The sequence below is a fragment of the Phaseolus vulgaris genome, chromosome 7 (genome assembly GCF_051622355.1).
Source record: "Phaseolus vulgaris cultivar YP4 chromosome 7, ASM5162235v1, whole genome shotgun sequence".
NCBI classification, from domain to species: Eukaryota; Viridiplantae; Streptophyta; class Magnoliopsida; order Fabales; family Fabaceae; genus Phaseolus; species Phaseolus vulgaris.
The window spans coordinates 22067023-22090078 of NC_143504.1; the positions used below are offsets into that span (position 1 = coordinate 22067023).

Below are 23056 nucleotides of genomic sequence, written 5' to 3' on the forward strand. Positions count from 1 at the left end.
ATCGCCGTTGGCAACCAAGTAGAGGATGCTCAAGCCCATGAAGCCCAAGCTCAACAAGGGGCCCAAGCCCAACAAGGGGCCCAAGCCCAACGAATCACTAGGAGCATGGCAAGAGCTTTGGAACAAGAGTATCAAAAGATGGCTCTTCTTATTTCTTTTGTAGAGTAGGGGTGCGGATGTAATAAATAGGTGTGTAAGTAGTAAGGGATGTTAGGGGGAGTGTAGATAGGAGTTAGGAGGTGCCAAACTAGGAAGGAAAGTCACACTTCCTTCATGCACTAGTTGGCGCCGAATTTGAGTCTCATTTGAGGCACATTTGGCTTTGCATTTCAGCACCTTATAGGCTATAAATAAAGGTGCTGCCCTTGTACAATTCAGATTTGGAATTTAGAAGTAGAGAGACTATACTCAAATTTAGAGAGAAATTGTGAGTCTTGAGTCTTCTTCTTCCTTTGCCTTATCTTGTGTGCAATGGTGAGCTTCAAGTGGCGGCAATCCTTCACTTATCTTGGAACAAGGCTCCAAGTGGCGTGAATTGCTTCTCCAAATCTCAACATCCAGCAAGTTTAACTCCATAAGTGTTTCTTCTTTCATTCCTTTCCATTCCATTCGGTAGTTTATCATTTCTTAGTGTTTCCTTTCATTTGCACCGATTAAAATTGTGTTTCCAGCTTTGTTTCCATTGTTCTGTTCGGTACAGTAGCTTAGTATTACTTTTCTGTCCAGCTTTCATTTCTTGTTCCTCATTCCTTGTTGTTTGATTCCATTTGACAATATATGGACTTCCATATGAGCTTTGGTTTGGTGCCAAGTTTTGGTGAGTTCTTGAATTAGAACATTGATCCAATTCTAAGTAAAGTGCCATTTCATGACCAACTCAAGTTGCTCTTAAGAATGTCAAACAATCATGTATTCTTGTTATTGCATTCACATCACTATTCTCGCCAAAGCCTCTCTCATGCCCTCTCACTCTCACGCAAAAACTCGGTCTCCGCAAACCCTCTCACCGCAAAACCTAACACTCCTTCACAGAAAACCATTGTCGCCGTTTGTTCTGTCCGCCATCACCGCCGGCTTGAAGGACGCCCTCCGCGCAACGATTTCAAAAGTTCATCATCGCAACAACTACGATTTTGATGATTCTTGGTTTGGTTTCTAAATTGGATTCCCAATTCGTTTATAATTTGATTGTCGTGCACTCTTCCTCCTTTACTGAAATGGTTTGCGGGACATTTGATATTCTCGTATCATTCATTTTTGTGCCAATGATGAAGTCAATAGGCTTGAGGTAGTTAGAGAGGGCGATGATGTTTTTGGTTAACAGAGTTGCAGATCTAACAATTATACTAAATATTTTCAGAACAGTAGGTACAAAATGAAGTCTCAAAGGGTGTATTGACTCGTGAGCAGGGGAGGGAGTCCTCTTTGTGAGCTTGATCTATGGTCTTATCAATTTTAGAGGTTGTGCGATTACGAACGAAGATGGGAAGCAACCTCATGTGGAGACAAATTCTTCAGCAAGAGACAAAGAGCACCTAAAGCTCCTCTTCGACAACCCTAGGTTTGAGCCCATTTTCCACAATAGCTTAAAGATTAAATGAAATCTTAGATTAAAATTATGATTGTAACATGTTTGACAGAATGTCCATCGATACAATTGTGGAGGTTGGTTGTATCACGTTAATACTCTTGAGAATTTCTCATACGAAGAGAAAAAATTGAACAAATAGAAGTGGGACACATGGTTGATTAAAGGTGCAAATCCATTTTACCTGCTTGTATTTCTAACTTGTTACAGGTCACTCAACTTTATCCTTTTATCCTTAAGTCTAACATATTAAGAAGGCTTATTATGTCAAGGTAATAAATAATGAAATGAATGTCGTTCACTTTTTCTGATTTGTACAACCAAAAACATATATTCGAAATGTTCTTGTACTGTTACCTAATCTGATGGAATGTTGAATTTGATTATACTATGTGTTTGTGTTATAGAATCGATTAGGTGGTTATATAAACATGGCTTTGGTTTTTTTGTTGTTTAATTTTGAATAAACCATCAATTTGTATTTGAAGTATCACCCCTCATCTAAATGGTCCTTAAACTAATGAAATTATATAAGTTGTCTCTATAGAGTATTGAATATCCATCAATATTTGATATATTTTACAGAAATTGAGGAACTGGTTTGAAGATTTTTTCAACACATGAGGGACTATGTAGCATGATTTGTAATACTTTAGTGGCTACATGTATGCTTTCATTAGTTTAAGGACAATTTAGCAGAGAGGGTGAGGCTTCATGGACTGAATTGATGGTTTAATTTTAATTTTTTATCCATTCTAAGACTAGTGCTATACAACAACTTCATATAACTAGACTGCCTTGGTTAATTTGGCATTTTCTATTTTGAATTGTGTCTGAAAGTTGGAGTTGAATAAGCCCAAAGGTTAAAGTTGTTTATTGATCTTGTTCTGCCTTGGTAGCTGTTAATTTCAAATGTGCTCTCCAGAAAACTCTTAATTAGTGACACAAAAAATATAGGGTGAATTTTGGGAGAGAGTAGAAGAAATGATGGCTCTCTTCTAGTTACTTTTACATTAAATTTTTAGAAAACTTCATTCATGCTTGTGTTTTACCTTTTTATATTGTTTTCTAACTAAATCTTAAACTTGACAATTCCTCCTTTTTTTCCAATTTAATAGATGTTAATCTCTCTCTCTTCCCTTTTCAGGCAAGAATTATTCACCCTGATAAAAATCCTGGGGATCCTAAGGCTGTAGAAAATTTTCAGGTAAGCAATAAGAAGCTTTGTTTTCTGTTTTGTCGGATTCTCAAAACGAAGATATATTTAATAGAGACCATTATTAACAAAGTTATGCCATCCTTCTTAGTTCTTACTGTTAGACGTTTTACAGTATAAAATATAGAAGTATTTATACATTTTGAATCTCTCCCTCTATTCAGTTTGGTTTATTTTCTCAATATACTTTTCTAAGTCTGGTATCTTTGTATATTTACCAGAAACTTGGTGAGGCTTACTAGGTTTTAAGTGACCCCAGGAAGGGTGAAGCATATGATAAAAATGGAAAGGAGGGATTACCGCAGTAAGTTTATATTATCTTCCATTACTCACAAGTAATTAGCTAATAATTGCTTGCAATTAATTAATGCTCCATCAAATAGTGAACTGTTGTTTTTGCAATTCAAAGATAACTTGTGAAGGTTTTTATCAAAAAGAAGTTTCTGGTATAATTGTCTGTATTCATTGAATTTTCCTTTTCTTGTTACTATATCCAGCTGTTGTCAAATTTAAATCGGAACCGAACATATGTAACTAAATATACTCTACGTGCATGTTGCTGAATCTCTTTAAATATTAATGTGATTCAAGTCTAGACAATGATTTAGAGTTACTGTAAAATGAAGTAAAAGAAACAAGTGAAAAGATAGAGATACAATAGGCACTTAAAGGGGCTTGCTTCCTCACTGTTGAAAACCACATAAATCTTTTTGTGCCCCTTTTACCTCCCCTCCTTCTCTCATGTACTCAACTTATCAGAATTTCACTCTCCAATATTCACAGACCTACCTTTTATGTCCTCTGATATATCATTCCCGCATGATTGAGCACTGAAAGGTGCCTAACATGGTGTTTGTTATGTCACTAACAGTATTTGCCATTGTTGACAACCTCATAGGTTATTTTTCTTTTTGTTGCAAGTTAGAAAGCAAGTCTAACCAAACTTAATGAAACTCATTGAAGATATTTTGTTGTATTTGCTCAAATGTACAAGAAAGGTTTTGAAAAAATATTCTCAATTAATCGAGTGTTGTTTATAGAAAATCTATAATTTGATCAAGTGTTGTTTATAGAAAATCTATAATTTGATCAAGTGTGCTAGTTCTGTGAGTATTTTCCACTACATGTTGAGGTATCAAAATTATAGTGGAGACCTATTATCTTTTTATTTGAAGGATGAGAGAATGAACTTCTCTGTTTTGTATTGCACTAGAATGACAATTATTTAAGAGTACAGTATCTTTATCTCACGATTTCAAGACTAAAATGTGATACCATAAAATCTAGATCGATTCTATATTATCTAAAAGGAAAGACAAACAATTCTAGCTAATTTGCAATAATACCAAACAGTAAAATAAAGTCCTAAAATTAGTTTATAACGTAACTCCCAAAATTAGTATTAATCTATATCAACCAATTAAGGCTTGTTTATTTATGAGGAATCCACTAAAATAATTATTTTAAATGTTTCAAGATGAATCTAATGTAACAAAATGTTTTCATGGATTGAGAAACCTGCTAAATACACTGATATTTTTTCAGAGATTCCATGATGGACCCTACAGTTGTATTTGGAATGATTTTTGGAAGTGAAGTTTTTGAAGAATATATTGGACAACTTGCATGGCTTCTTTAACATCTATAGAGATTGATGAAGACATATAGGATCCTGAAGTTCAGAGGCAAAAAATTCAAGAAAAGATGAAGGTATTTTTTTTTTCTAGTTCTTTATGATGGTTTTCCCAAATCCTTTGTACTGCTGCTGCTCCTCATATTTTAGTAGCTGAAATTGTTTCTTTGTTGTAACCATAGGCATGGCAAAAGAAAAGGGAGCAGAAGCTTTTAGCAATTCTGAAAGACCGGCTTCAACTGTTTGTTGTTGGTCAAGAAGAAGAATTCACTGCATGGGCAAAGTCAGAAGCTCGCAGGCTCTCTAAAGCTAGTAAATTCCTCTGTTTATGGTGTAATTTTAGTAATGTATTATTCAATAATTGAAACATTTTCATTTTCAAGAGTGTTAATTTATTGTTTATGCCACGTGCATTCTACACTTCTCTTTCAATTGGGACCTATCTTTAGCACTATTTGAGGTTGTAATATACAAGGGACTGAAATAAATTATAATGATTTATGGATGTAATATAAGTTTTCAGTTTTATTTCACAGAAATTTGTTTTAGAGGTGCAAATATTAAGTTTTTCTTTTCAGTTTTGAAATATAATTGGCATTCTTGAAATAAATTAAAACATATATTCATTTTGCATCCTATATAAATTACATTATCTTTTTAGTGAAAGGAGATGTCCAAATAATGTCTAATTTGTAAGGCTATTATGCTAGCAAATCAGGTCTACTGTAGTCCTTGATTTCTGTTGTTGAATTATTAGGATTCTTACTATGCTACAATGTTATTAAGTTGTGCCAAGCTTGTACTAGTTGTTGTGCCGCATTTCTTCTCGAGCTTAAGTACAATTTCAGGCATTTGAATGATGAATCTATCCCATGATTGTAAAATTTTATTCTAATACTGTTTTCATTTATTTTTTAAAAATTGTCAATTAACTGTGAACATATTTTAACTTATTTCAGGTACCGGATGTTGGAAGTAGTGCTTAATTGATGATGATGTATTAATCATGATGATATACTGGACTGCCTTGTACTTTTGAACAATTATGTGTTGTTATTTTAAACTTTATTAAGGATGCATGAATTTTTTATGTGTTTTCATTTTCAATTATATATAAACTTTTGAACATTATTATGTGTGCTTTAATTTTCAATGAAATAAATGAGTGATTATAACTTTATACATTATATTTTATTTTATTATGAAAAAGTGGTGGTTAAATTTTATAATTGTATAAAACAAATTATAAAATAGTGGTGGTTAAATTTGGGTTTATGTGTTTTAATTTTCAATTCCATACAAATTTTGAACATTATTATGCGTGCTTTAATTTTCAATGAAATGAATGGATGATTATAACTTTATACATTATTTTATTATATTATGAAAAAGTGGTGGTTAAATTTTATAATTCTATAAAACAAATTATAAAAAAGATTATAAAAAAGTGGTGGTTAAATTTAATAATTGTATAAAACAGATTATAAAAGAAATTACAAAAAAGTGGTGGTTAAATTTTATTTATTCAGAATTAGAATTACGTCAGTTAAAACCGCCACTACTTATGTATATTATGGTGTCAGAGTCTTCTTCAATGAATGTAAATTACGACGGTTATAACTGACAATACTTACATATAAAAACCGTCACTACTTACACTATTTTTAAAGTGGCGGGTGTTGCGGCGGGTAGCATAAAACCGCCACATAAAACTTTGTGGCGGCCAGTTCTATGGCGGTTTGGGAAACTGCCACAAGCGTATATTGCGGCGGTTATAAATGCCAGTTTATACGAAAATAACCGTCACAATATACACTTATTTTGTAGTGTTAGCCAAAAACTATCCCTCAATGTCTTCACACAAATCTTTCTCTTGGTAAACCACTTAAAACACAATTAAGTTGGAGAAATCAAATTTTTAATGCAAGAAAACAATGCAAACTATCTAATCAACCAAGGAAAATTAACAAAGCTTAAACAAGAAAAAACAATTTGATAAGCGTAGCTAATTAAGGCAAAAAAGATGCAATTAAAGCAATTAACAAAAACTAGGCTAGATAGTTCTAAACTAATCGGCCTTAGGTGAGTCTTCTTGGACACTTGGAGCCCTTGAAGACACACTCACCGTCTAATTACGTAATTAAACAAGTAATTAACAAAATTTAAGTTGCAAAGAAATTAGATGAAACTCCCTTTGTTGATTTTCTATTAGCACTTCCTTTGTTGTCTCCTCTGTGTTGGGCCCTCCAATGTATGTGGTGTATTTAGAAAGTGTTTGTTTCTGCCCCTTGCCTTTGTTCCTCTTGGAATTAGGTAATTAGACTCCCCTCAAGTCAATTACCACTCAATCAAGTACCAATTGATAATTAATCCACCACCAAGCTTAGAGGTCAAAAAATTAAAGCAAGAAACAAATTAATTTGAAAAATAGTACCACACAAATGGAATTAAATGTGACAACTAGAAAGAGTTTCAATGAAATATTAGACAAGCAAATAAAAAGATACTCAAAGAAAGGATGGCACACAAAATGGAACCTATGGAATAGCACTAGATTTGATTTCAAAATAAAAAAACAGCACCACTGAAACAAATTGTTGTGGTCCAGAAAGCGTGACTTTCACAGATTTATGCTGAGCTGGCCTTTTAATATTTGCTTCTGAAAATTGATATTTAAACAGATCAAGATCTCAACAAATTTTTGGCGTTGGTTTCACTCCAAACGCATGCACCATTTTTTGTTTAATAAATTTTCTAAAATCAGTGCTCAGATTCGCCAGTTGTAGCGTCAGGATTGCACACTGTTTTTGTAATATTTATCATTTTTTTTCTATTTGTTTTTTTGAACTGATTCTTTTTTTGTCCTCTTGCTAACACCTCAATCTTGAAAAATCCAGAGGCTCAGAAATTTCTTATGTGTATTTTAATTTTCATAAGCAAAATCAACCAAAATAGAATGGTGTAAAACAGAGGATTCTGTAAATCTGGAAATAAAAATAGAATGATATACCAAAGGAAACACAATGGAATTAGTGAAAGGAATTTGTGTGGATCTAACACACAAATATGAACTCAAACTAAAAAATAAAAAGCACCAAAGGATAAAAAACACATCAGATTCAGATCAAGCATTTATACCAAAAACAAGAAACAAATAAGCCAAAAAAGTACTACTAGGATTTGATGACATTTTTGGAAGAAACATGACTAGACAAAACACATATAGATTCAGAAATTAAAAGACTCGAATCAACACAATATGAACCAATTAAAATTGCAAATAAGGACTCAAATACCTAAAATAAAAACAACAACACAAACTATATGGAATCCTACCAAAAATTGCACAAAGATTGCTCAAGAACAATTGAACAAGATGCACCGATTGAAAGTTCCAAACAACACACCACTTCAAAACGAAAATTAAAAATAGCAAGACAATATGGAATCAAGATGAACAACTAGGAAATAAGAAGAACTCAAAAGAAAAGACACAAAGAGATACTCATCTTTGAAGAACCATAGCTCATGATACCAAATGATGGATTTCCTATGAGCTCTTCTTGGATGTTTGTTGAAGATGGTGCGAAAGCTTAATGGAGGAGATGGACAAGGTCCTCCTAAGAGGTGTGGTGACCTTGAAGGTGCATGAAGAGTGTGAAAATAGGGAGGTTCGACCAGCCTCTTTGAAGGTGGTGAAATGAAGATTAAAACCTAGAAGCTAGGTAAGGAGTAATGTATGACACTAAATTGGCAGCATAACAATACTCTATTCAATCTTCAAAATACAAGGTGTAGGCTCCTCCTTTTATAGGCTAAGGAGGACCATAATGCAATCCTAATGCTAATCAAAATGAAATGCAAATTACATCATATGGAGCACATTGCCATGTGGAGAATCCTTCTAGAAAGTGACCAAATCTTTAGCAAATATAGGTCAAGTCTCATGGAATCAAGTTTATGCTATTTCCTCCACAACTAATACTAAACTATCCTTAATGGGCCTTCATGTAGCATATACAAGTTGCTTCTTCTCCCATCCATAGCTTGGTCCAAGTCTCACATCCGTAGCTTGGTCATGGACCTAGTAATAGGTCCTAGACGGTCTACCCTTCCTTCTAGACGCTCTCCCTTTAAACGCTCTCCACCTTTTGCTAGACGCTCTTCACTTTGGCCTAAACGCTCCTTCCTTTGGCCTAGACGCTATTGGTTTGGCTTTGGATGCTCACATCTTGGCTCTTGTCTTTTTATATGAGGTTGTGCTTGGCCCTCTTCCATCAATTGGAGTATGTTTGAACAACATGGTCAAAGTATTTTGTAATCATATATAACACTCTAGTATAGATAAATCATTACAATGACAAATTTTTTCATATATTAGCAAAACTTTTTTGTATAATGTTATAATTTGTTGTATGTAATTTTTATATTTAAATTATGATTTTAAATGTTTTTATTTTCTAGAATTGAAAATTTTATATAGGTTTGAGATTTTATACACACCAGTTATCAGTTAGGGAGAAGCCTAGATCACGAGGGGTCCATGCCTGTGGGGTGGATGGCGCGTTCAGGCGTAACACAAGTAAAGAGCCACTAGGAGAGATACGACTTGTGAGGGTCACGTTCCAGGGGTAAACCGCATGCATGGCACGTGAACAGCTAGGGGACTCCCAGGACGGATGGCCCCAGAGATTAGGTGCACAAGTTGGTACCCAAGTGGTCATCCCGTCAGAGGTTGCATTCAGTAAGGGAGCCTTATGCACTAGATTGCCCTAAGAGTGGGTGATAGCGGCGCTAAGGCACACCCTCAGTAACCCTAATTGCGGTTAGCAGAAACAGTGGAAACCATAGAGTATATAAAGGGTAGTATTAAACCTAATAAGGTACGCAAGTTTTACACATCTTTTACGCTAATACACTCACAAAGATTACACAGAGAGCTTTCTACAGCTAAGTTTCGGTGTTTCCTAGCCCTATACTGACTTGAGCGTCGGAGTGCAAACGGCCTCTAGGGCGTCCTTTGTCTCTATGTCTTTGCATTTTCAGGTGTTTGATCGAAGAAAGGAACGAAAGAAAGCAGGGATAACTGGGCGTGTGATCGTCGTAGACGCGCGAGGATAATCAAGTCAACCGGCAGGAACATTTGGCACCCACCGTGGGGCCCGATTTAAAACATTATCCCATTCGCAAGAACAAGAAAGATCAGCCAAGATGAGAAACACGAGGCAAGGATCCATTGCATCGAATGGAGGCGAAAGCCTCACCCTGCAACAGATCATGGAAAAGATGCAGGCTTTCCAAGAAACGGTGGCTGCATCAAGAGCGGATCAAGAACGCATCCAGATTAATCTGGCTGCGTCGCTAGCAAGAAATGAAGAATTGCAAAGGGCCAACGAGGAATTTCGCAATCAGGCAGGGGAACGTGAGGTGGAAGACCGAGAACCTGCGACACCACCTAGGGATTTTGCCATGCTATTCTCGCAAGCGATCATGGACGTCGTGATACCAGCCACGTTCGTGGGGCCCAAAGCCACCTTCACCGGTGTAGAGGACCCAGAGGCTCATCTCACGTCCTTCCATACGCAAATGATGTTGGTTAGGGGCTCTGATGCGGTGCGTTGCAAGTTGTTCATGAGCACACTGGTGGGAACGACGATGGATTGGTTCATCAGCCTCCCTGATGGCCACGTTACGTCGTTCGCTCAGCTTTCTAAGTTGTTCAGAGAGCAGTACATTGCAAATCGGGCTCCCCCACCCATTTCTTACGACCTTTTTGACGTAAGACAATATCAGTGAGAGTCCCTGAAGGAATTCCTCAACCGTTTTAGGGCACAGGTGGTGAAGTTGAACACCAAAGACGAGACCAAGATGGTACACGCGTTCAGGAAGGGCATCGTACCGGGACCCTTCTGTTCCCGCCGGTTAACCTAACGTCTTCGTGCTTTTCTGTTGGCTTCACTTCCAAGAACCCTTCGCTCCTACGTTCCCTTCCTCCGTTTGAATCACCTGAAAATAGAGAAACAAAGGGCGCCCTCGCGGCCGTTTGCACTCTAATGGTCAAGTCATTCTATGGGCAATGAGCACCAAACTCAAACTCTGTGATTACTGTGCATTCTCTCTCACTCTGTTTCTCTCTCAGAAATGCGTAACTTGCACTAATGAAAGCGTAGAGTGTTTTGTAGGAATGTCAAAACGTACCTTCGTTATGTCTGTTGTCAACCTTATATACCTTTGGTGTTATTGCCCTTCTGTTTAGCTGTGACTTAAACATTTTGTAGGCGCGTCTTAGCGACACCAACACCCAAACTTAGGGTCATCTAGTGTGTAAGACTGCCCTGTCGAAGCGCAACTGGAGCAGGGTGACTGCTTGGATGCCAACACATGCACCCAACCTCTGAGTCATCTGCCCTGGGAGTTTCCCGCCTTACTCACGTGCCATGCATGCAGATCTCCCTCTGGGACATGACCCTCGGGTCGTCTCTGTCCCAGTGGTTCTTTAACGGTGGTGTGTCCTGCCGCGTCCTTACACCCCATGCACGGATCCCTCGCGAGTTGGGCCTCTCCCTATTGGTAACTGGGGTGTGGCTTAAAAACCACCTTTCTTTGTCTATCTTCACTGTTGAGGTGCCGAGGCACGAGGCCTCCATGCCCTGCCTCTGTGCTGCCCCCTTCACGGTCACCCCTACTCGTGAGCATAAGGAGACACTTTCCTGTCTTGCTGTGCTTCCAGGGATTCCACCTTCGGGGTCCCATCATGTTGACTTTGGTCAACGCCCAAGGCCAGTCAACGCTTGAGGATCGAATGGTACACAAGCCCCCCAGTCTCGAGCTATCAACTTGTTCGGCAAAGAGACTATGGCCTCGCCCTACCAACCTACGTGGCCTCCCGTGATAGGACGTGCACAGTGCATTGAAGTGACGCCTTCATGTTCATGCTGTAATCATCGCACACGTGGCTTAATCATGTGGTTGGGACTTAACGTCGCTTGCGCTTCTCAAGTTTATGTTAAGCCTTTCAAAAACACGTGCTTCATGCACTGTTCCATCACTTGAAACCTTTCTTACACTCTTCATCTTCTTCCCCGAGCTCTCTGAGTTCTTCCTACAAAAAACCGAAACTTTCGCTCTTCAACCATCAAAGGTATGGTTTTTCTCCATTGATTGCTCTTCATTTCTGATTTCGCGCATTAAAAACTGCCTGGGTCTGTTTATATTTCCATGTTTCGAATCTTCCTCTGCATCTTCTTCGTTCCCCTATTTCTGGGTTTTTCACGAGAATAGGGTTTTATGAGCTTTTTAGTTTCACACCATAGATTTCCCCTTGCTGAACCTTTGTTTCTTCCTTTCCTTGTTTTTCTTAGCTTTCTTTCATCATGGCGTGAACAAAAGTCACTGCCAACCCTCCTCCTCCTAGCATCAACTATAAGCCCCTGTTCCCGTGGGCTTCTAACGACCTCCTCGCTGAAACCTCCTCCCTTACCTCCCTTGCTGACTGGAGGGCACACTTGGATAGTGAACCCGACTTTAAAGGTAGAGCATTCGGGAGGGAATGTGACGCCTACATCTCTGTTCGCCCTTGTGTAGAGGGTGAACCTGTTTGTATAGATAACCACGCCAACAACGGGGAGCCATTCTTCTTCTTCTACCAAACAGTCTTTAAGCACATTAGGCAGTGCCTCCCTTTCAATAGCTTTGAGAAGGAGCTTTTAACTGAGATCAACGTTGCCCCGGCTTAGCTGCATCCCAACAGCTGGCCTTCATCAGGGCCTTTTCCATCCTCTGAAACTTCTTCGGCCACGCCCTCTCAGTAGATGTCTTCCTACACTTCTTCGAAGCCAAAAACCCGGGGAAGAACCTCTGGGTTAGCTTCAGTGGGATAACTGGGAGAGTCATCCTCACTCTATTCCAACAATCCTATAAAGGATTTAAAGGGAAATTTTTTAGGGTGTGCTGTTCTGAGCACGACCGCACTGCCCTTGATGGGTTTCCACTATACTGGGTGGAGAAACTCAAACTCAAGAAGGCCAAGACCTTGGATGCCATGTTCTGGCCAGTCTGGGGTGATCTTCAACACTACAGAACTTATCAAGAACGAATATAACCCCACTGGGCTTGATAGTTACATTGGTATAGGAATCTTCTCTTGATCTTCCTCATACTCCACTCTGTTTATGGCCCTTTTGTATCTGTTAACCTATACTTGTACTGATTTTCTGATTTCCTTGTTTACTTGACTCTTATCTTTTCTTCTTTGGTGCAGGCATGGTTCTAAACGCAGAGAAGCGGGCGAGACTGGCTGAGGTCTTGTATGTTCGTGACAATGCAACAACTGGCAATGCAGGTGCCTCGGCACGTCCTGCCTCACCTGCCTCCCCAGGTACCTGGGCCTTTGCTCCTGCCAACTCTTCTTCCCACGAGGCTGAGTTGAAAACCAAGAAGCAACAGGCCCTGGCAGATGAACTGGCGCGAGTAAAAGAGCAACTGGCCAACCAAGCCCAAAGCTTCTTCATTCGAGAAACTGCACTGACCCAGGAGCTGGGCGTTCTTCGAAAGGCTGAGCTGGAGGCCAATAAGAGGCTTCATGAAGAAGGCCAGAAGTACACCATCTTACTCAACAAAGTGGTGCCACTACATGCTGAGGTGGTGGGACTCAAAGAAGAAGTTGCGGCCAACAAAGCTAAGATGGCAAGCCTCGAGGAGCGCTTTGTTACTCGGGAGGTGCATCTGGGTAAGGTTGAAGCTGAGCTCTCTGAGAAAACTAAGGCCCTTGAGAAAATCAAGGGAGAACTTACTGAGCAAGCTAAAACCCTTGAGAAGACCAAGGAGGAGTTTGCAAAGAAAACTGAGGCGCTCGTGAAAGCCAAAGAGGAGATGACTGCACAAGCTGAGGACTTCGAGAAGGCCAAGGCAGAACTCCTCGATGATGCTACTGATGCCTATGTTGTTGTATCGTCCCGTCTCCGGGCGTTGACCAAAGTCAAAGTCAAAGCCAAAGTCAATGTATGGTGGGACCCCTCAAGGGGGCCCAAGGGAAGAAAGTCAACAAGTTGACCGCTTAAGGCGTCGCCAAGATAAGGCGTCGCCAGGTGCAGGCGTCGCCAAGATGAGGCGTCGCCAGGTGTAGGCGTCGCCAGGATGAGGTCGCCAAGATGAGGCGTCGCCAGGATGAGGCATCACCAAGTTAAGGCATCGACGATGTCACCCCCCGATACCCATGGGTAGGAAAGACCGTGGAGGGGGTGACACCGCGAGAGGCCTCAGTATCTCAGGACAGTAATAAAGAGAAGAGAAAGGTGGCTTCAAGGCCATAGTTCTAGTACCAGTAGGGGGTAACCTGACTCGTGAAGTACCCACGCCACCGTTGGGAGACCCCTGGGACAAATATGACCAATGAGAGGGCCACGCCCAGGGGAGAACCACGTGCATGGTACGAGAGAAAGGTAGATACTCTCCCAGGGCGAGTGACTAGAGCTTGGGGCGCATGAGTTGGCACCCAGAAAGTCACCCCTTGCGCAGATGCACTCCAAGAAGGACTTACACGATGGATTATTCCTAAGTTGGGTTACGATGTTGTAAGGCCTTCCACGAAGAGTAGCGATCAAGTTAGAAGAACACGTGGAAGTAAGCATTGAAACATCAAGGTATATCAGTTTCCCTGAAAGTTTGCTAAGGTACGCATTAATTTAGTTTACGTTTCAAACGCTTTAAAGCACTTTAAATGCTTTAAACGTTTTAAACGCGTTGAACGTTTTTATACGCTTTAAATGCGCTTTAAGACGCTTTAAATGCTGCAGACGTTTAAAAGGGGCCTTAGACGTTTGAAACGGGGATCCGAGTTTTGACATAATTCTCGTAGTTTTACACAGAGAAACCCTAGTTGTCTTGTTTGCGCACCCACTGTACGCACAGGCAGTTAGGGCAGAAAGCACTAGCTACTAATTTATTTTGACCACCTTCAGAGCATCCATTCACGGTGTTCCGATACGGAGGTGTGTCCCCTTTGATGTTTCTCGCTTGCTGACTTGATCGTTGGAGTGCAAACGGCCGCGAAGGCGCCCCTTTGTCCACTTCTTTTCAGGTACTCACAGACGGAGTAGAACGAAGGTGCCCTAGCTCGCGAGGACAAGCCACGCACAAAGACGAACCTGCTCAACCGGCAAGAACAACTGCCGGGTTTGAAGATGCCCTGGCTCAGGTTGTTCGCAAAAATCTTGAGATGAACACTTTGCCTTTTGCTACGGCAAACCACGTCGTCGATGGACAAGTTGTGCCAAGGCGTCCTCAGAAGGACACTACTTAGACCTTAGGCTTCAAAATTTTTCTCTTAAGAACATTTATAATTCTGAATGTAAATTGCACCTTAATTTAAATGCTTTACTCATCTCTGCTTGTGCCTTTACCTGCTGTTCCTGCCGGTTGACCAGAACGTGCTTCGTGCGTAGCTGTGACTCGCGTACGAAGGACACCTTCGTCTTGGTTCCAGATCTTCACCTTACACCGCCGTGAGTACCTGAAACAGAGAGAACAAAGGGCGCCCTCACGGTCGTTTGCACTCCGACGATCAAGTCAGCAAGCAGAAAACACCAAGCACCTCCGTATCGGAACACCGTAACTGCAATGTTCTGAAGGCGCGTAACTATATCGTAACTAACTTCTCTCTGGTGCTCAAATCACTCGTGCGTACAGTGTGTAAGCATGCAAATGATTAGAGCTTGTGTAAAAACGTACCTCACTAAGCTTTCAGAAAAGCTTATATACCTTGGGTTTCAGTGCTTACTGCCACGTGGCCTTTCTGACTTAAGCGTAACTCCACGTGGAAGGCCTTACGACGTTGTACCCAACTTAGGGAAATCGCAGCGTGTAAGTCTTCCTTCCTCGAAGTGCATCCAGTGCAAGGGGTGACTACCTGGGTGCCAACTCATGCGCCCCAGCCTCTAGTCACTCGCCTTGGGAGTGTATCAGCCTTCCTCTCATACCATGCACATGGATTACCCCTGGGCGTGGCCCTCTCCCGGGTCGTATCTATCCTAGGGATTCTGCAGAGGTGGCGTGGATACTTCATGAGTCAGGTTACTCCCTACTAGTACTGGGAATATGGCCTTGAAGCCACCTCTCTCTTCTCTTTATTACTGCTCTGAGGTACCGGGGCCCGAGGCCTCCTCGCCCGTACCGTGGTGATGAGAATCAATTAAAGGAGGCTTTTATTCATAAAGGAAGAGGAAATTCGCCTTCACATTTGAAGTTCTTCCTTCTAGTCTTCTCAAAATTAAAAGAAGACATAAAATAAAGATGTGGCCCAAGCCCAAAGCCCAAGCCCAAGAAGGCCAAAGCCCAAAAAGCCCAAGACCATCCCATGAGGGGCAAGGCCAAGCATTAAATAAAAGAGCATCTTTTGATTTACTCTTGTAGGAGGTGTGGATATTAAATAAAGGAGTTTGACTATGTAAAATAAAGTCACATTGTCCATGTGACTTAGGAGAGTAGGTGTAAGTGTAGTTTTTAGGAGGTGTCATAGTAGAAAAAGGTCACACCTCCCATCTGACTTGTTTTTTGTGGGAATTTCAAATGAGTTTTATTTGAATTTTCCCACCTATTTTCCAGCACCCTCACACTATAAATAGAGGTGTGGGCTCTTGTAAAATTTAGAATTGAAATTGGTAATAGAGAAACTCTACTCAATTTGAGAGAGAATTGTGAGAACTTTGTCTTCTCCTTCACCTTGTCTTATCTTGAGTGCATTTGGTTCTCTCAAGTGGCGGCACTAGCTCACTTATCTTGGAGCCTTCACCATCCAAGTGGCGTGATCACCAAACCAAGTCCTTCATCTCCATAAGTTCTTCTTTCTTTCATCTCCATGTTCATATGAAGCTAAAACATGTCTTAGTTTCCTTTTCTAGCATTTTCATTCGGTATTTTAGCTTGTTTTTTAATATGCTTCGGTTCATCTTCTCCTTGGCTGTTTCTATTTGATTCTTCTTCATTTCTTATTGTTTTGTTCGGTTCAATTTCAGTATTATAGCTTTCTTTTCGGTCCTTTTGCTTTTATACACAATTTAATCGGTTCAATTGGCAATAAATGGATCTTCCATATGAGTTTGGTGTTTGGTGCAAGTTTTGGTGAGTTCTTGAAACATAGAACATTGATCCAATTCTATTAAAAGTGCCTAAGCTATCTCCAACTCAAGTTGATTCCATAGAATGTCAAAGAATCATCTCTACTTTGCTAGTGGAATCATATCACGTGGCCTCTCACTGTGCCGCCCCCTCCACGGTCTTCCCTACCCGTGGGTATCGGGGGGTGGCACCATCAGGGCCAAAACGCGCTCTTAGGCCAACGAGTCGCCTTTGAGGTGGGAGACGTTTAAATCTGTCGATGCCTACACCTGGCGACGCCCACACCTGTCGACGCCCACACCTGGCGACGTCCAAAGCGGTCAACGCTGACTCTCCTCCTTGGAGCCCCCTTTGGTGGGTCCCACCATATGTTTTGACTTTGACTTTGGTCAATGCCCGAGGACGGGTCGATACACAAGCCCCCCAGTCTTGAGCTGATAACTGTTTTCAGCGAAAAGACTAAGGCCTCGCCCTACCGTCCACGTGGCGTCTGATGACGTGACACTCTCTGCGCTGGTGACGTGACACTTTAAGTCACGCTTTAATCGCACGGCCACCACTTAACGTCTCTTGCGCTCCTCAAGTTTACGTTAAGTCTTTCAAAAATCGCGCGCTTCAGTTACTGTTTCATCACTTTTCCCATTCCTTTATACTATTCACCTTCTTCTTCGAAACTTTCTCTGCATTCTCTCTTCGCACCCTAACCTTCATCAATCTGATCACTCAAAGGTATGGTTTTTCTTCCTCGATGACTCTTTTTCTCAACTTTTGTACTGATATAATTGCCTGGGTCTGTTTATTTTTCTCGTACTCGCGCTTTTCCTTCTCATTTCTTCGTTCCCCCATTTTCTGAACTTCTCGCGTGGGTAGGGTTTTTCTGGGGTTTCTTCCTTTTCCTCATCTTGACCCTCATTTGCTGAACGTTTACTCTTCTTCATTCTTCAGTTTTCTTCATGGCGCGTAGTAAAACGACTACCAACCCTCCACCTCCCAGGGTCAACTACAAAGCCCTATATCCTTGGGCCCCCGATGAGTTGCTCGATGAGTGCTCAAGCCTAACCTCCCTAAAAGATTGGAAGGACCATGTAGGCGACCCAAGTGTTTATCAATTCAGCGCTTTTGCTAGGAGGCATGACCCGGACATATCCGTTCGCCCCTGTACCCCAGTGAACTTGTCTACGTGGACGATAGGTCAAACGACGGCGTGCCCTTTTTCTTTTTCTATCAAATGGTGTTCAAGCACATAGGAATGTGTTTGCCCTTCTCTGGGTTCGAGAGGGAACTCCTAACAGAGATCAACGTCGCCCCTGCCCAGCTACACCCCAATAGCTGGGCATTTGTCAAGGCGTTCAGGATCCTATGCGGGTACTTCGGCCAACCCCCCTTCGTGGATATCTTCCTCCATTTCTTTGAGTTCGAGAAACAGGGGAAGAGCCTCTGGGTGAGCTTCATTGGCATCGCCGGGAGGATCCTCCTATCTCTGTTCCAACAATCTTACAAGGGATGGAGGGGAAAATTCTTCAGGGTGTATTGCACTGAACACGACCCCACCGCGCTGGATGGCTTCCCTTTATACTGGGTGAAGGACGTGAAGTTGACCAAGCCTTAAGACCTTGGACGAACAGCCCTCAACAGATTGAGAGGTGTGTCTGATCTTGCCCAGCGTGGGGATCTTATATACCGCGGGGTTGATAGCATGAGAGTTTGACCCTGAAGCCCTCACCCAATACATTAGTATGGGAACTATTCCCCCCTTATCTTCTTTAATTTCTGCTTCTGCTGGCTTTTACCTTCGTTCATACATGTATTGCTGTGTACTTTGGATCTTCTCAGTATGTCTGATTGTACTTTCATGCTTCGACCTAGCCTGTGCCTAACCTCTATTGTTTTTGCTTCCTTGGTGCAGATTCGAAAATGGACATGAAATAGAGGTTGAGGCTTGCCAAAGCTTTGACAGCCCAGGGCAAAGCTACCTCCAAGGGAGCTGAGGCTGGGCCCATTCATCCAACCTCTCCAACATCCCGCCCTCAGACTCTCCCTACCACAACACCTAACCAACCCCCTTCTTCACCACATGCTGCTGCCAACCCTAACTCTCCACCCCCTATTGAAGCCATGCCCCTTACCATGGCTGGAACTGCCACCACACCAGCCCCCTTAGACAAAGGAAAGGGGGTGGTGGTGGTTCCTTCTGAAGATGATGAGGATACTGAAGACGGGCAGGTCTTCAAAAGGAGGAGGACCAACAAGGTTGTCGCCTCCCCTTCCTCCTCCAGTCATGATGCCGAGTCCCTAAGGGAGCACCCTCCAAAAGCTACCTCACCGCCCCATCAACTAGCCTTGGGGGTGGGGTTGAATCTGAGTCCATGCCTACCCCTGCGCCGGGCCCAGAACTTCCCCAACCGGTTTAAGAATTACTGAAGGGCTACTTGCACAGGGCGTCACTAGGGGGTCCATCTGAAGGGGCCATGAAGGAGAGCATGGCCTACTATCTTGGGGCCTTCCTTGCTTGCGCCACCTCTTGGCGTGACCAGGCTAGGGCCAAGGCCAGCGAGCTCTCAACCCTCTAGGCTCTTGAAAAAGAGGTGGCTTCGCTGAAGGAAGAAAAGCAAACTCTGGAGCGTCACTGGCTCCGCCAAGAGCAAACCTACAAGGACTCTTTGAAGGAGGCTCAGAAGGCGAAAGACCCCGTCAGCAAGAGACTGCACGAAGTTGGACAGGCTCATGCCGAACTTCTGGGGCAGGTCGTGCCTCTTCGTGTGCAGATTGCGGATCTTAAAGACGTCGTCGAAACTTCCAAGGCCCAATAGAAGAAACTCGAAGACCAATGTGTTGATCGAGAAGTAAAATTGGGCGAAGTGGAAGCGACTCTCAATGCTAAAGCCGAAGCCTTCGACCGGCTGAAAACAGAAAAGGACGAAGCTCTAGCAGCTAAAGACAAAGAGCTGGCCTCCCAAGCCGAGCGCTCCAAGGAGATGCAGAAGGAGCTAACCAACGATGCTGCGAACGCCTTTGCCGATGGGTTTGCAGAAGCTCTAGCTCAGGCGGCCTGTGCAAACCCAAGGATCGACACTTCCTGTTGCGACCCTCTCAACCACATAGTTGACGGCAAAGTTGTTCCCCTAGAGATCCCTGAGGATTAGCCTCCTTTCCATCCTTGTAATCTTATGAACAATCATCTTGTATCTGCTACTTCATTGAATATAACTACTTCGTATTCTTGTTTGTTTCCCTTTCTACTTGGTCAACACGTATTTACTTTCTCTTTGCATCGACCACTGACTTTACTTTCTTTCTCTTGCTTTGCAACTTCTTATGCTTCTTTAACTCGTGACCAACTTTTAACTTGATCTTTACTTATCCCTCGTGACCCTGAGGCGTCCGCTTCGGAAGGTGTTATCGGCCTCGTCGTCGCTTAAAGATGAGGGAGGGTGCATCTCTTTTACGGCCTCGACATCGCTCGAGCGCGTAGGAGGGCTTAACTCTTCTGGCCTCATCATCGCTCGAAGGCAAAGGAGGACTTATCTGGGCCGAAGCCTTCTTACCTGCACTGGGTGCCCACACTCAAGGAGAGACCTGCTGAAAGCAAGGTCATTTCGTCCTTAGTGTGTCTAGACACTTGGGACAAAGTTGCGCATTGGTGCCCACGCCTGAGGAGAGGCTTGCTCGAAGCAGCACCGTATCCTCCACGGGGTGTCTAAACACCAAGGCAACTGGCCCTTATCTCTGCGCGCTTGGTGCCCATGCTTGAGGAGAGGCCTGCCCGGGGGCAGCACCGTTTCGTCCTCAGGGTGTCTAAAAACACCAAGGCGATTAGTGTTCTTGGTGCCCACGCCTGAGGAGAGGCATGCTAAAGCAGTGCCGTATCGTCCCCGGTGTGTCTAAACACCAAGATGACCAGAGACTTTGGTGATTACGCCCAAGGAGAAGGTTTCCCGAAGGATGGCGCTTCTCCTACATGGCGTGTATCTGCACCAAGTCACCTGGCTCTCCACTGCTCCAAACTTCCTCACTGCTGGATGCCCACACTCGAAGGAGGCGCCCCTCGTCACTTCCTTGCAAGGTGTCTAAACATCCGACACCGGGGTTAGCCGTTCTCACCTGAGGAGGGGGCATTCCGAAGGAATCTGTTAACCCCTGCCCGGGACTAAACACCCGGATTTTAACTATGCTATGCGTACCTTTCAATCTTGACGTCCAGGCCCAAAGAGTGCGCTCCCGCCACTCCCTTTGGGGTGTCTGCACGTCCAAGTCGATACACGCACTTGGTGTCCACGCCCAGAGGAGACATCCGCGTCCCTCCTGCTGAGGTGTCTACACACCATGGTGGCAGGTTCGCTCTTGATGAACCGCGCCTTTGTTTTTTAATCTTTCCTTTACATTGCGAAAAAAGGAAATTGAGACAATGTATACTTGAACTCATTCTTTTACTTGGGTGACCTCATTAAAAAACCCTCAAAAGGGAAAAAGAGTGTCCCCTTTAAAACTGTGTACTACATAATGTTCTTTAACTAAAGTAAAACTTTAAATTGGCTGCGTTCCAGGTTCGTGGAATGGGGCCTCCCTCCAGAGTTTCGAGACTGTAAGACCCGTTCCCTTTAGCCTCGGTCACTCTAAAGGGCCCGGTCCATTTGGGCGACAACTTGTTCTCCAACTCATATGGATGAGCCTTGCGCATGACGAGATCCACCACCTGGAACTGGCGAGGCCTCACTTTGGAGCTGTACTGGCGCTCCACCCTTCTCTTCACTGCCTCAGCCTTTATCCTCGCCTCCTCCCTGGCCTCGTCCAACAAGTCCAAATTCACCCTCCTTTCCTTGTTGGACTCTTCTGCCACAAAGTTCTGGAAACGTGGTGAGCTCTCGTGAATCTCCACTGGGATCATCGCATCCGATCCGTACATGAGGCTGAAAGGCGTCTCCATGGTGGAGGTCTAAAGTGTGGTGTGATAAGACCACACTATCCTTGGTACTTCCTCTGCCCAGACTCCCTTGGCTTTCTCAAGCCTCCTCTTCAATCCTCTCAATAAGATTCTATTTGTGGAGTCCACCTGTCCGTTCGTCTGGGGGTGCTCGACTGGTACGAACACCTGTTTGATGCCTAACTCTGCACATAACTTCCTCAGTTGCTGGCTCGCGAACTGAGTACCGTTATCCGAGACCAGACGCCTCGGCACCCCAAACCGACACACAATGTTCTTCCAAACAAAGTGTTGTACCTTATGCGCAGTAATCTGTGCCACTAGTTCTGCTTCTATCCACTTTGTGAAGTACTCGATGGCTACTATCAAGTACTTCATCTGCCTTATCGCCAGTGGGAAAGGCCCCAGAATTTCAATTCCCCATGTGTAGAAAGGCCACGAGCTATAAATTGACCTCAGCTCTTCTTGGGGCACCTTGTGCCAGTCAGTGTGCATTTGGCACTGCTTGCATCGCTGGGCGTGCCCTACACAATCTTGCCTCACAGTTGGCCAATAAAAGCCTGCACGTACCACCTTGGATGCTAACGATCTCCCCCCACGTGGCTTCCACAAATTCCTTCATGGAGTTCAGCCATTATCCTAGTGCATTCATCTCCACTTACGCACGTCAAGATTTGGTGTGTAAACCCATGCCTGAACAACGTCCCGTCCACCAGGGTATACCTTACGACATTTCTTTTCACCTTCTTGCCCTCTTCTGGCTCCGCTGGGAGGATCCCATCTGTGAGGTAGCGTCTGTAGGGAGTCATCCACGTGTCTCCTTCTTCCAGGGCACACACCTACATGAAGTCCCCCTTCTGAGGGCGAGGCCGGATAAACACTTACGCTAGGAACTCTCGCTGTCTCCTGAGTCAAAGACCGATGCCTCTCTGGCCTTCCCTTGGACGCACTGACCTGGAGTGTTGAACTAAGTGGTGTTCAAGCTTTGAAGAATCCAAACCCTTTGAAGGATGTTGAAGGCTTGGCTGTGCTTGTTGTTGCTGAGCTGTCTTAGTTAGGATCTGGGGTAGTTTGAGTTTTGTAATCCACTCTAGATTGAATCCAAAGCATAGGCATTCTCAATCTTTTAAAAGAAAAAGTGTTTTTCAAACTAAGTGAAAAACAACCGAGTGTTTTGTCGAAACAACCGATTGTTTTATACTTAGATGTTTTGAGAAAAGATTGAAAATTGTTGTTCAAATGGTTGAGTTGTTAAAACCAAAACAACCGATTGATTCGAGGAAACAACCGATTGTTTTTTTGGTACCACAACAGAAAAACTGTTTTAGCTTTGATTGAGCTTTAAATGCTTTAACTGTTTACGCTCCAGTCTTTAAATGCTTTGACCAATCATTAAATGCAATGAATAAGTTTGTTAAGATTTGATAACAAATAATATCTTTGAATAAATTCAGAAAAACAGATTTGAGTAACAATCTTTTGAATACAAGTTTTTGAGTTTTTCAAAGAGTTGAGATTGCTTAGAGTTTGTGATTGATCAAAGAGTGCGAGATAGGATTTTTGCTTGTATTGATTTCAGATTTG

The 23056-nt window shown here is 42.7% G+C and overlaps 1 long non-coding RNA gene across 1 annotated transcript; it reads left to right on the forward strand.

The window, feature by feature from the left end:
* The first annotated feature begins 1333 nt into the window (after window positions 1-1333).
* On the forward strand, window positions 1334-2795 carry LOC137828495 (uncharacterized). The gene is made up of 3 exons (XR_016514467.1): window positions 1334-1755; window positions 1799-1860; window positions 2736-2795. It is a non-coding gene; the product is annotated as an uncharacterized LOC137828495 (long non-coding RNA).
* The last annotated feature ends 20261 nt before the right edge of the window (window positions 2796-23056 follow it).